A 12,552-nucleotide genomic window follows, 5' to 3' on the forward strand; every position below is an offset into this window, starting at 1 on the left:
TCTAAATTTTTTTCATCTTTTTATGAATGAGAGAATAATATTTAGTATCTTTCACACCACAATGAACTTAAATGCATAATTTACCTTTTGCATATAAAACAAAAACCCAGCATTACTGCTTCAAAATAGTTCTTAAATGTGAGTTAGGGAGAGAAACAACCAATGTAAAAAAATTGGAACAAGTATAATCAATGTTAAGTATTGTTAAATATACAAAATGTGAACAATAGTTATAATAAAAATCTTTCCAGACTAAATCGCTTTACAGTTATGGCTTAATGAGAAAAATAGTGATATCTCCTTAAATTTGAGGCTCTATTGCAAAATCTGATATTGTATGAAGTTTTGTGATACAACTGACCTACACATATGCATAAAAAATGATATCTTGAACATTTGTTTAAATCACTGCTCCCAAAGGTTAACAAGAACTTTAAAAAGCAGAGTATGCACTTCTATCTTTCCTGTCTCTATTCTCTCCTTCTCTTTCTATCATTGATGTACTCCTTGATCTGCAGTTACTTATCAGCATCTCATTATGCTTGTTTGTGCGTGTGTGTGCACTTGTTTGCAATACAGTTTGAGGACATTATGTGCTTACGCACGCCCACCATTTTGAGGAGAATTTGCTTTGTAACAAGCCCTCGACTTGAGAAGCTTATTTAAAAAGAAAAACAACTTTTTGAGCTATCTGGCACATAGACAAACCAATATCAACAAACATAACCTCCTGCTTCCTTGGCAAAGGTACAATAAAAAGAAAATAAAAATAAACAATCCCTGGATGACAGTGGGCATGAACCAATTATAATTCTGACAAAATAACCACAACTGTATACTGCATCTGCCTCATATACACCATTCTTCATTCCCTCTAATGCATGGCTGGTTCTATTCCAATATGAGGGCGAGGTTGCACAGACAAAATGAAAAAAACTCACCACTGTACGTTTTAGTTAAACCAAGTTTGTTATTGTAAGTCTTTCTCAGAAATCATTTATTGCAGCAGCATGCACCTGCATGCATTCAAGAATTCCATTGGAGGGAGACACAACAAATATATTGGACCTTCAAAGAAGCAGTATCATCTTTAAAACTTGTTAGAGATGAACAAATTCAATCTGGGCAATCAAATACATGAACCACAAAATGACAACCGGATGATGGCTCTTTTGAGCCAATCATACAAGTCCTTTTGCAGCTGATGTTATCATTGAAGTTCACAATTCATTTCAGCATAAGGCCACATTCTTTATTCACAGGTGTACAATCATCAAAGCAAATGAGGTGTAAACGGTGTTTGGCATTTTGTGTAACCTTCCTTTCTTCCTCTCCCCACTTAAGCATACACTGTACTTTCAATGTGCCTACTGTGTATCTACTGTGTACCTGCCTATGTGTACCTTGAAACACAATAAATAAACACAAATTAATATTAACTTGGGAGGGGGAGGATAGGAATCTCAATCGATTCATCTCAAATCAAAAGATCTGACATAAATACAGCTCAATTTCAAGTTAAGCTCATTCTGGAAGTTGCTTTCTGTTAAATAAAATATTTCAAAAATCCAAAACACATTGTCACAAGATATGATGCAGCATGCAGACCTATTTACATGTATATGTGCACAGTCTATGTACACATTGAACATTTATTCATTTTTATCTTTAGAGCTAAAGATTTGATGTTGTATTCTTTCAAATTTTGTCTTCAATTTTCATGTTACATTTTAATGCACGCGCAAAGAGCTCAGATGAAGAGCTGCCTTTATCAACCAAGGTTTTGTTTGTGTGTGTCAGTGTAGTATGTGTGTGCATGTTTGTTTGTTTTTTTACTTTCTTTCTCTATAGATACTTAAATGTAAATATACACTCCCAACCTGGAACTTGGAACAGTGTTACACTTGATTTGAATTAACAAGTGCAAACAAACACTGTCAAATCAATCAATGCACAAGTCACAAAGTAGCAGTGGATGAGAAATTATACAAATCCTGCCACTTTACGGCTTCACACACACAGAAAACGTGTTATGCAACCTTTTAAAGAGATCAGATGGAATCGAACAGAAATGACTCCGAATCTTCATCACCTCCTACGCTGCATGTCCCAAAATCAGTGCCGGGGTGACACAACCTTGTTATCTCACAAATGTCAAATGTTCAGGGGAGCGGAAAAACATGGCAGCAAAAGCACTTTAACAAATGGGATTGTCTTTCCTTCGACATGCCATGGTGGCTTCATTTTTGGAATAAGATAGCTAGGATTTGGACGGGACATTAATTGATTATCTGACAATTACTCCAGGAAAAGTGATTTTCACCAAAATTTCAGATACAAGGTCTTGTAACCCCAGCAACGCTATTCTTTCTCCCCAAAGACTATTGGGGGGGGGGGGGGGTGTACTGTAGGGGGGCAAGGCAAACCATATTCCACTCCATGACTTCAATATATGGAGCAGAGTCAGAGATAGAGAAAGGTTGCTGTTTCATCAAATCGGACTAAAATTAAGCAAGGTATGAAAGTTATTTGACGTTTCAAAGGTGTTTACCACATAATGACATCAACTTGGTCACAATCGCATTTTGCAGACTAGCTGAGGTAATGGTAGCATTCATTCACGAAACTTGCATTCATTTCTACATACATAAAGGTGTCACAACGATCATCACTTTTGAATCAGAGTTTTTGAAACAAAAACTAAAAGTAAAGACATTTGACAATCATCTTCAGTCAGTTTCGCTTGATTTTGATATTGGTGTTGTAAAAAGAATACTTTGTGCTTACACAACTTCACATGCTAAAATAATGTAACTTGTCTTTGTTATTCATGAATGACCCTTTTTCAATAAAAAAAAAGAACATTTAAGAAACACAAACTTATTCAGGTAATCAAGAAACTTAGATGGAAATGTACACAAAAATATGGAATCTGGGAAAACATACTGTATGAGCTGAAATTTTTGCATAGATATTTTCACAAACTGCATACCTGTTGGGCATTTTCGTGCGTTGTTGCAAACGTAATTTCCTAATTGCGAGGATCTAGTAATTGTTACTTAACCTTTCACAAAATAAGTACGAATGTTATATGCTAAATGTTATATAAACCCAGTGATTCCCTGTACATTGCAAGTAATGCATTCTGCACTTGAAGTACTGTTCAAGCAATGTTATGCCCCAGATATTTCTACATCACAGCCCACATAGCCAGTTAGACGTACATGTACAGTATTTACTAATAGGAACGATCCAGTGCTAGCATGGCTGGAGTTTTGTTTTACTTTTTGTTTTTTGCCTTTTGGGGTGGGTTTTTTTTAATGATATTTTAGTGCATTGCTGTTTTTAGGTGTTTTTATATTCACATGTTGTAATATTTTCCTGATTCAAGAGCGATTCACGAGATTCACAAAAATATAACCTCAACATACATTTCAGATCTTACAGTAATGTAGCCATGAGGCCGCAAAAACGACATACAGTACATTGTAATGGGTTAAGAAATGCACACATTGCATGACTGGGCTCACTGACACCAACCAACAAAATAATGTAAACTGTATTATAAAATCTTTAGCTACAATGGTGGTGGGTCACAAACAATCTACCCAATGGAAACAAATGCTATAGAGTCAAGACCACTCAGAGTTGGTGCTCTTGTAAAGAAGACAATGGAGCATTTACATGTACATTGTATGTTACGGCTAGGTGTGACATTGGTCACATATTATCAAGCCGTTTTAATTATGCGTGATGGTGATATGAAACTAAAACTACTCTCTTCCTCTCAGACAATTTATTTCTGGATGTCTCAAGAGTTTGCACCTTGTTCTGGAGGGCCTTGTGTTTTTGATCCTCCATTCTCTGAGTTAATGGTGAGAACAGAATTACATGACCATCCCAGAACTGACCGTTATTGACCATCACGACATGACGTGATTTACGGTAAAAAAGAGATGAGAGAGTCATGGCTGGCAGATTGGGTTTTTATCACATCATGTGATGTGATAGACACAGCCAATAGGACCCTCAGCAGTGCTATCCTTGTCATAGGTTTAGTGCAATATTTAAAGGTAAACACCATTCTGTGTTCATGCTGACTTTATCATAAAGAATATTGCAAGGACTACTGAAAAACAGTCATGGCTGATCATAGTACCTTGAATAAATCAAATGAATAATGATGATGAACATGTAAAACAGATGAAAGGTTCTATTCAAAAAAAAAAGAAGAAATCAGTCATTAAGTACAGCAACTACAACTCTTCTCCACTTAACAAAGTCTAGAGCTTTAGATCTCTTTGACAATAGGTGAAGGAAACTCCTAAACACTACCAATTTTTGCAAACACAAATGTATTAATCGTGTCATCCAAAACACCATGAAGGTATCTCAATCGCTACACAAAGATTTTTTTTTTTTAAGACTTCGTTTCACTTTTTGTTCCATACTACAACTTGCATTGTTGATCATTCAGGATAAGATCAAGTTGTTTTGGAAACACTTCTGTATAGTCTGTGTAACATGACAGATATCGTGAAGGAAAGACCGTGCGAGTTCTGTAGCATAGTGGACAGGGCTCTGGGATCTTTAATGGGCAACCTTAGGTTCAAATCCCTCTTCCTTGACAAATGTATGGGACACCTAACAGTAAGAATTAAAGCAAGTGTTCAAATGAGCGTAGTGGACAACTGAACAACAAGAAAAAACTTTTAATAACACGGTTGCTGGGACCACCGATTTTACTTCGTTATAATCAGTACTTCATTGTAAAGCGTACTGGGAAGGAGCCCAGTTAATATGGTTTAAAGGCAAAATTGAGACTGCCAAGTTTAACTCATTAAAAGAGGTACCTCATTGTAAATGAGCTCATTATATGGGGGTTCCCTGCACCATGAAAAAAAAAGGAATTGTTTAGAATGAGTTTGATTTCTAAATTTCACACCATTCAATCTTCCTTCAAAAGAGACATTTGTCTCACTGAAATAATTACCCACTAACTACTACTACTACTCCCAGCAAGCCTGCCAGGGTCAAGGTATAGTACATACGAGACAGCGATATGATATTAACATCTTGCTTTCATTGTCAATTACACTGTGTGTCATGTGAGATTTGATTACACTGGGCAAACACACCTGTATGTGCAAACACACCTCGCAGATTACACTTGCATAATGAGCGCAAAGAGCAAACATGCGACGGCGGCCGCGAGGGCACCGCCACGCGGTCCAATTGATTTGCGGGAGCGGTTCCCAGGGAAATGGAAATGGCTGCGCAGATGGTCAAGACCTTTACATTCCAACGTCGGAAACATTCCTTCCTCCAGCCACCAACAACCGCCTTACTCTAAAAACTTTTGACTACATATGCATCACAATTTCACCTTGTGTAATTTCATCACGGCCTCAATATTTCTTCTTTTTTTTTCTTGATGTCACCTTTGATACAGCTTCCTGTCGGTAATTTTTTTTTTTTAGTCTGTTCTCTGTTGTGGTCCCACTATTCAACTTCCATGATGACCTACTTGTGGATGCGGCATTCTTGTACACGTTTCACAAAACTTCCAATGGGGAAAAGGAGCTCAGAGGCAATGTACCACTTTACAAAAGACATTTGAAGTGAGAGTCACGAAACAGAAGCACTAAACTTTCTACTGACATACACTGTTCATTTTGCCGATAGTCAATTTGAGACAGCATGTCAGCGTACTTTACAGAACATACAACGGCAGCGGGAAACATTTCATGTATACACTGCATGCCGACATTTTTGTTGATGACATCACAACAGGACAGGGAATTCAGAAGAACTAGTGATATTTGAGGCACAACATGCTAAAAATGTTACCTTTAGAATGTCTCTGTCTCGGTTCTTGAAAAAGATGGCTCGTTTGCTCCATATTATGGTTCTAAAGACTAAACCTTAGACAACATGCCATCTAATACTATTTCCCCCCAAAATACTGGCTCGCCCTAAGACTCAAATAACCTTTGATATCACAACACTTAATAACATTTCAGAAGTCTTGCTTGTCATAGGAAAAGGGCTTTTAAAAAAAAGCAATATATTAATGCAGCAAAGCAACTCTATCACGACACGGACAAACAACTGCATGGCGTTACATGTTCCCCAATTTCTCCACATTAGTCGTAAAGTCATTAGGACCCAAGTGACCCTCTAATGCGAGTGATTGGGGCAGAGCAAACAGCAGGCCGCAAATTTGCTCGCCGCAGCCCGCTGGATGATTGATGGCCGAAGACCGTTCCCCGTCCGCTGCCTCCTCTCCTTATCTCCGTCGCCCCGCGGCGAACGAGCGAACACGCACGCACAAGCGCTGCTTCGCAGATGGCCCATTAATGATTTCCCCATCATTCCAAAGTCATCATTTGTGGATGCGTCTTCTTCTCTCTTTTTTCTTTTTGCATCTCGCTGCCGACAAAGCTCAGACTTTATCCCACTAGAGGAGGCGGTTCTCATCCAGAGGAGTGGAACATCTTCAATCACTGCATAGCAAAGAGCATTAAAACACGCTAACAATGACACTGCAACCACATCAACGTTTCATTCCGTACTTGAACACTCACACATACACACACACTTATACACACTCACAAAATTCGGGGGTATTACCTCAGAATTCTGAAGAAAAGAAGACAAAAAAAAAAACCCTCATCTACTGTATACCCCATATATTTAGCGAGTCTACATTTTCGTATATCGGGACTTCCCAACGATTTCGCAAGTGGTTAAATTCACGATCGTTGAGTACTGTACTGAACAAAGAAATGTATCCGTGTGCATCACATATTCATATCAGGATCAGAGTCATTATTTTCACGCGTCTTTAATTTCGCGAATAGCACCTGACTCGCGAAATTTGCAAAAATAAAAACCTCGGGAAATATTTGTCATGCACATCTGAGACAAACAGGATTCAAAACATACTGACGTGTGCCTACATCACTGTTTCATCTTGTACTTGCGAACACAATCACACATAAACACATACTGTAAAACATGATGTATTCACGGCACGAAATTTTCGCGAATTGGAGCCGACGGCCTTTTTCGTGGCAAGAAATTTTCACGAATTGCCACTTGCGTTCAATGCATATAGTGTAGATAAGAAATTTCGCGTGCATTTTAATTTCGTGAATCTTGGCACTCGCGAAATTCGAGAAATCAAAATGCACGCGAACATTCCTCGTTTTACAGTACCCACTTATCGGAATACACACTCACAAACTTTAGCGGCATTTACCAAAAAGTATGATAAAAGGAAGACAAAAACGAAAACAGAAACCCTTAAAAGGGCATTGTACCGGTTTTTTATTTTTTTATATGTTGTTCTTTTAATTCTAAAAGACCCAGCGGTGCAAACAGATTCAAAATTTCATAACGATTTAGTCCGTAATTTCATTTTGAAAATGGAAATTTTTGGGCGAGAATTATGCTAATGAGCTGACGAGCCCGGATGTCGTGATGTCACAGGTGCCAAATATATCACTGATTACAAGCCCTCGCATACGCGTGCGTTAAATCGTGCCGAGTAGCAGACGACGCTTAGGCCCAATTTAGCTAGCAGGCGGCACTTGTGTACTGTCCTATCCATGCAGCTGTCTCAAATTTCGCTGAACCAAATCGCACCAAAATTACAGGATATACGTCAAAGCATATTTCAAAATAATGTATTATGTTTGAACGAAATCGGTAATCGAGAAGTATCAATATTGACGCCGATTTTCAAGTTGTCACTAAAAAAAAAACTCACTCTTCGCGAGAGATCTTGGTAAACGCGACATGCACAATCTAGAACTGAAGTTAGCCGACTAGTCCTGTGCGAACGTGGAATTTGCGCGGGAACTAAACTAAAAAATGTCATGATTTTGGCAATTAGTGTGATTTACGAACTATATTTTTCATTCAACTTAACTCAAATAATTTTTAAATTGATTCTTTGCTCCCGATTACTTGAAAGATTTGTCTCATGATATTAGATGGCTAACTTCAGTCTGTGCGTGCGCAGGCAAGTAGGGCTACTACGCCGCGATAACTCTTGTTTAGTCGTACAGTCTCTACAGAGCAGATTGTTTTTAGCGACGACAGGAAAGTCGACAACTTCACTTACGCTTCCCGACTTGCTATTTGGTTCCAATTAGCGTGAGCAAGTGGACATGAGTCATAAAATATTTCTTGTGATTTTGGTGCAATTTGGTTAAGTGAATTTTGAGATATCTACATGGATACGGAAGTACTCTAGCACTATGCCTACACCAGCGCTTGGATCGCGAAGCGGCGGCACTGTTTGTTTCTACGTGGTCAGGCCACTCTTCCGAGGTATGGGCCATGGGTCGTACTAAAACTAGATCTAAGTTAGTCCTTGGTGTTAATACGACCACAATGAGATTTATCTCGACTACAAAAACATTGAAAATCCATAAAGCAGATACCTTACCTGCAAAATTCAGCACAGAAACAACAGGGCCTGCAGCACAAGGGCCTAGATCTAGCGGCAACGCTAGACCTTGGAGTCTGGACTTTCGTCTGGACTTTCTTCAAGTTCTGGCAGCAAGGGTAAGTATTGCATACTACTTAGTAAACCGTTTACTAGTACGCTGTGCCTATTATATAGCGCTGTGCACGTACAGCTGTCGACGGGCGGGCGAGTAGAATCTTCTCGGTCCTTGACTGCTCACTAGTCCTAACGTTAGTCCTAGTTCTAGTCTAGCGTCTCTACTGAGTGCCGTTTTCTTCTAACTAGGCGTAAACCGTGATTGCCGTTGACTATTTTTTGGATTTAGATTTTAAGAATCACTCAGTCCTCATCTTCGTTAGATAGTTTGAACTGTGATGTCGAACCATTATCGCTCATCATCAATGCATACTAGTTAGTGCAACGTTACTTACACACAGTTTTCTATGGGCAGCACGTTCGGACATGATGCCAATTTCATTTTGCATATCTGGAATATTCCCCACAAATTTGATCTAAATAAAAAGCTTTTGAAGAGATTCCTTTTAAAAATTAATGAATATTGTTTAACATGTTTATTTCAGCTCCATATTGCAATTTTACTAAATAACAGTTTTTGCAGTACTTCGTGTGAGATTTCATCAGTAAATTGACATGTGTAGTTCGTTTTGCTAAAGTTGGAGGTTGGCACCTGTGACGTATGCCAAATTGTGTGGATCGTTCCTTGGCTTGCTCGTTTTCATTTTTTTCAAAAAATCATTACAGGCTTATCCTGGGTTGTAGAATCCTCTCTTTCCAGTTGTAGGCGTCAAAAAATGTAGATTAGAATTATCAGACAAGTAGAAAATGTCAGTACAGGTTTCTTTTAACTACTGTAAGCCTTGCACATCTGAGACAAACAGGATTTAAAACATACTGATATTTTACACCATGCCCACATCAACATTTCATCCAGTACAGCTGTACTTGCAAACACGAACAGATCAAATACACACTTTCAAAAACTTTGGAGGCATTTACCTCAGAAGTAATAAAGAGGAAAGATGACTGAAGAAAAAAAAAATAATAATCCTTATCCACCGTAAGTCCTGCACATCAGGGACTAAGGGGAAATGACATACCATCACAGGGCAATCAATTTCTCATGAGTCAATAATTGTTGTTGAATGTAGCCCTCAAGCATTTGCTCAGATGATTGGCCAGATATACGGTATCATATCAAGATGGAGTGCCTATCAACATCATATCACACAATACAGTCCTAAAGAATTCTGTGTGTACATACAAACTGTACCAAAGTTCACCTCAATGACGCAAAGATATATCTGCAGATGGTTTAGGTGACAAAACTTGATGAAGCCCAGCAATGTTTTTACTTTATGTATGAATGATAGCTTTCATGCATACTCTAGCTTATTATTATGGATAAGCAGGCCAAAAACCGTCTAGGAATATATATTTGGTAGTGCCAACCCATATACGGGCATGCATTTACAAGTGCAATTTTATTTTGCTATTGAGAAATATAATACTCTGCGATACATTCTATCACAAGGCCAGTCTTACCAAAACATCTCAATACTGGTTTGTGTGTCATATGTTTCATTATGTCACAAAGACAGCAAGGAGGAACTCGTTTGTGCCATGTACGTTCTTTCATGACTTTTGAAAGGTCCCTCACGCTTACAGCTACCTATAATGTTTATATGTATGATAAACTGTAGAACCAGAAATTTTTGCAAGTGTAAAACTTTCACAAATTTTGCTGGGAGCCAAGATTCGCAGAAGTAAAATTCGCGAAGAAGGCTTCATCTACGCGATGCATTGCAGGCCAGTGGCAATTCAACAAAGTTTGGCGATGTGAAAAAAAAGGTCATCAGGTCAAATTGGCGAAAGTCTCTTGCTGCAAATGTTTCTGCTTCTACAGTATACGACAACTATGTAGCTATCCCTGTCCCACATCTAATTTCGTCACCAATGAACTCAACGAAATGTCATCTACAAAAGGCAGATAACAATAGAAGGGGACAGGGAATCGTACCCCCAATAATAAACCGCTATCAATCGAGGTTGCGGGACGTCAAATTCAATTTTCTCATTTCTCCGCACATGTGCAATGCCCATCTCACGATTCCTCCGGCTAGAAATTGATATGAGTACACACACACACATGATGATCATAGAGCAGCAGAAACGAAGGTAAAACCATTTTCAATACAACTTGGCATTTCAAATCAATAATCATCTTCAATACGACTTGGCATTTCATATCAAACTCCCTCTCCCTCCCCATCCTCCCCCCCCCCCAAAAAAAAAAAAAAAATCATCCGAGATGAAGAGTCTAATAAAACAATAAAAGTAAAGTAGGAGATAGATGAGAGATATCTTTCAATTCCTGAGCATGTATGATATCCAGAGGATGAAACAATACACGATGGGCGATTAAATACTCCGGAAGAGAGCAAAATCCCAGAGAAACGTTGCTGCTGCATCTGGCCATCTCATCAGTAGGGATACCTCGCCACAACGACGCATCACCATCACATTGACCACACGGGTTTGATCCATATCACATCATGCCTGCCAGTGGGATTTCCTGCTTAATTCCAACGTGAAAAACAAAAAACAAAACTCCAACTGCTCGACTCAAAAACATCCTAACATTGGCTGCGTTTATCGGCAGAAGGCATTCTCACATAACTGATTTTGTGAAAAACATACTCCCTCTGAAATTCTCCACAGCACCTGCCATTTGCAATCTGCCTCAGATTCCAGACCACAGCGCTTAAAGATGGCCAATCCCATTCAAAACTTGCATATAAGACATATCACCAGCTCACTTTAAATACAATGTCATGGTTGTCCATTCATATGTTGTGGTAAGCCAAATAGGAAGTCTGGCCTGCTATCAAATTGTAAACAATCACATGTTACAAACAGATTTCGCGAAAGCCAAAGAAAAGTCACTTTTCCGAGAAGTGAGTTCACTCAGCTGTCGCGAGATCACATGTTCATCGACCTGACTGAGTGTGACTCCATACAATTGTCCAACCGTGACTCAAGGGCATTGCTGTGGACATGCATGACGACATTCACACCATCAAAATTCAAACCTAATTTTTTCAAAGAGAGAGCCCTCTTGAACAAAATATGTGGTTTATTTGAAGGAAAAAAAAATTGAGTGCAGTTACGTAAAATGACATTTCCCTATCAATCACAGCTGTAAACTCTAATCTAAAATGCTATTTTCTGATCTTTATCATAAATTAAAATCTGTATCCCCTTGCAGATGATTGCCACAGAAAACTATAATTCAAGAAACTTGTACACACCTGTTGGTTTATAATTAAACTCATTTTGTTTTCCAGGGTACTTTATCTCTTGTTGATCACAGTAGTAGCCACAGTAATTTGCTGCATATTTCAGACTCTTCTAGTAAATTCTTGTAGACCTATTCCACAGATTCTTGCATCTTTTGTCTTTTATGAATATCTACAAGCCCTTTCCAATTGGCAGAAAAACCATATAGATGTAGACTGTTTTCCAGATATTTCTTTTGTTTGAATGTGGGCACACAAATGAATTCTTACTCATTTGCTCTCTAAGACATGATTAAAGGGAAAAAGTGAACTTGACCTTGAATTCACTTCTATTATGGTGCATGCATATATTGCAAACATTATCTTACAGTAACTGTAGTTCCATTTTTGAATAACAGGTCTTGACAGTTTTTCACTGAAATAATAGCATCCAGTGAAAAGATTGCTTTCAGATGTCTGAATATTATGTGATTCTAAATACTTAAAAGGACAAGTTCACCTTCATAGACATGTGGGTTGAGTGAATGCAGCAATACTAGTAGAGCACATCATTGAGAGTTTGAGGAAAATCGGACAATCCGTTCAAAAGTTATGAATTTTTGAAGTTTCTGCTCACTCAAGGCTGGGTGAGAAGACTACTATAGCTTGTGATGTCACATGAGTACAACGATATAAAGAAAGAATAAAGAAAATTCAACATATTTTCACTTTTCTCGCATAACAAAAGAACACTTGCCTTCTCTCTCTCAGAAGGCA

General features: G+C 38.4%; 1 protein-coding gene across 1 annotated transcript in view; it reads right to left on the minus strand.

The window, feature by feature from the left end:
* Positions 1-12,552, minus strand: part of LOC139716377 (ras GTPase-activating protein 3-like) — a 158,149-nt gene that overhangs the window by 95,853 nt on the left and 49,744 nt on the right. The window lies entirely within an intron of this gene.

The sequence above is a fragment of the Diadema antillarum genome, unplaced genomic scaffold, assembly GCF_040938485.1.
Source record: "Diadema antillarum isolate AM-2024a unplaced genomic scaffold, OU_Dant_1.0 scf00000064, whole genome shotgun sequence".
Taxonomy (NCBI): domain Eukaryota; kingdom Metazoa; phylum Echinodermata; class Echinoidea; order Diadematoida; family Diadematidae; genus Diadema; species Diadema antillarum.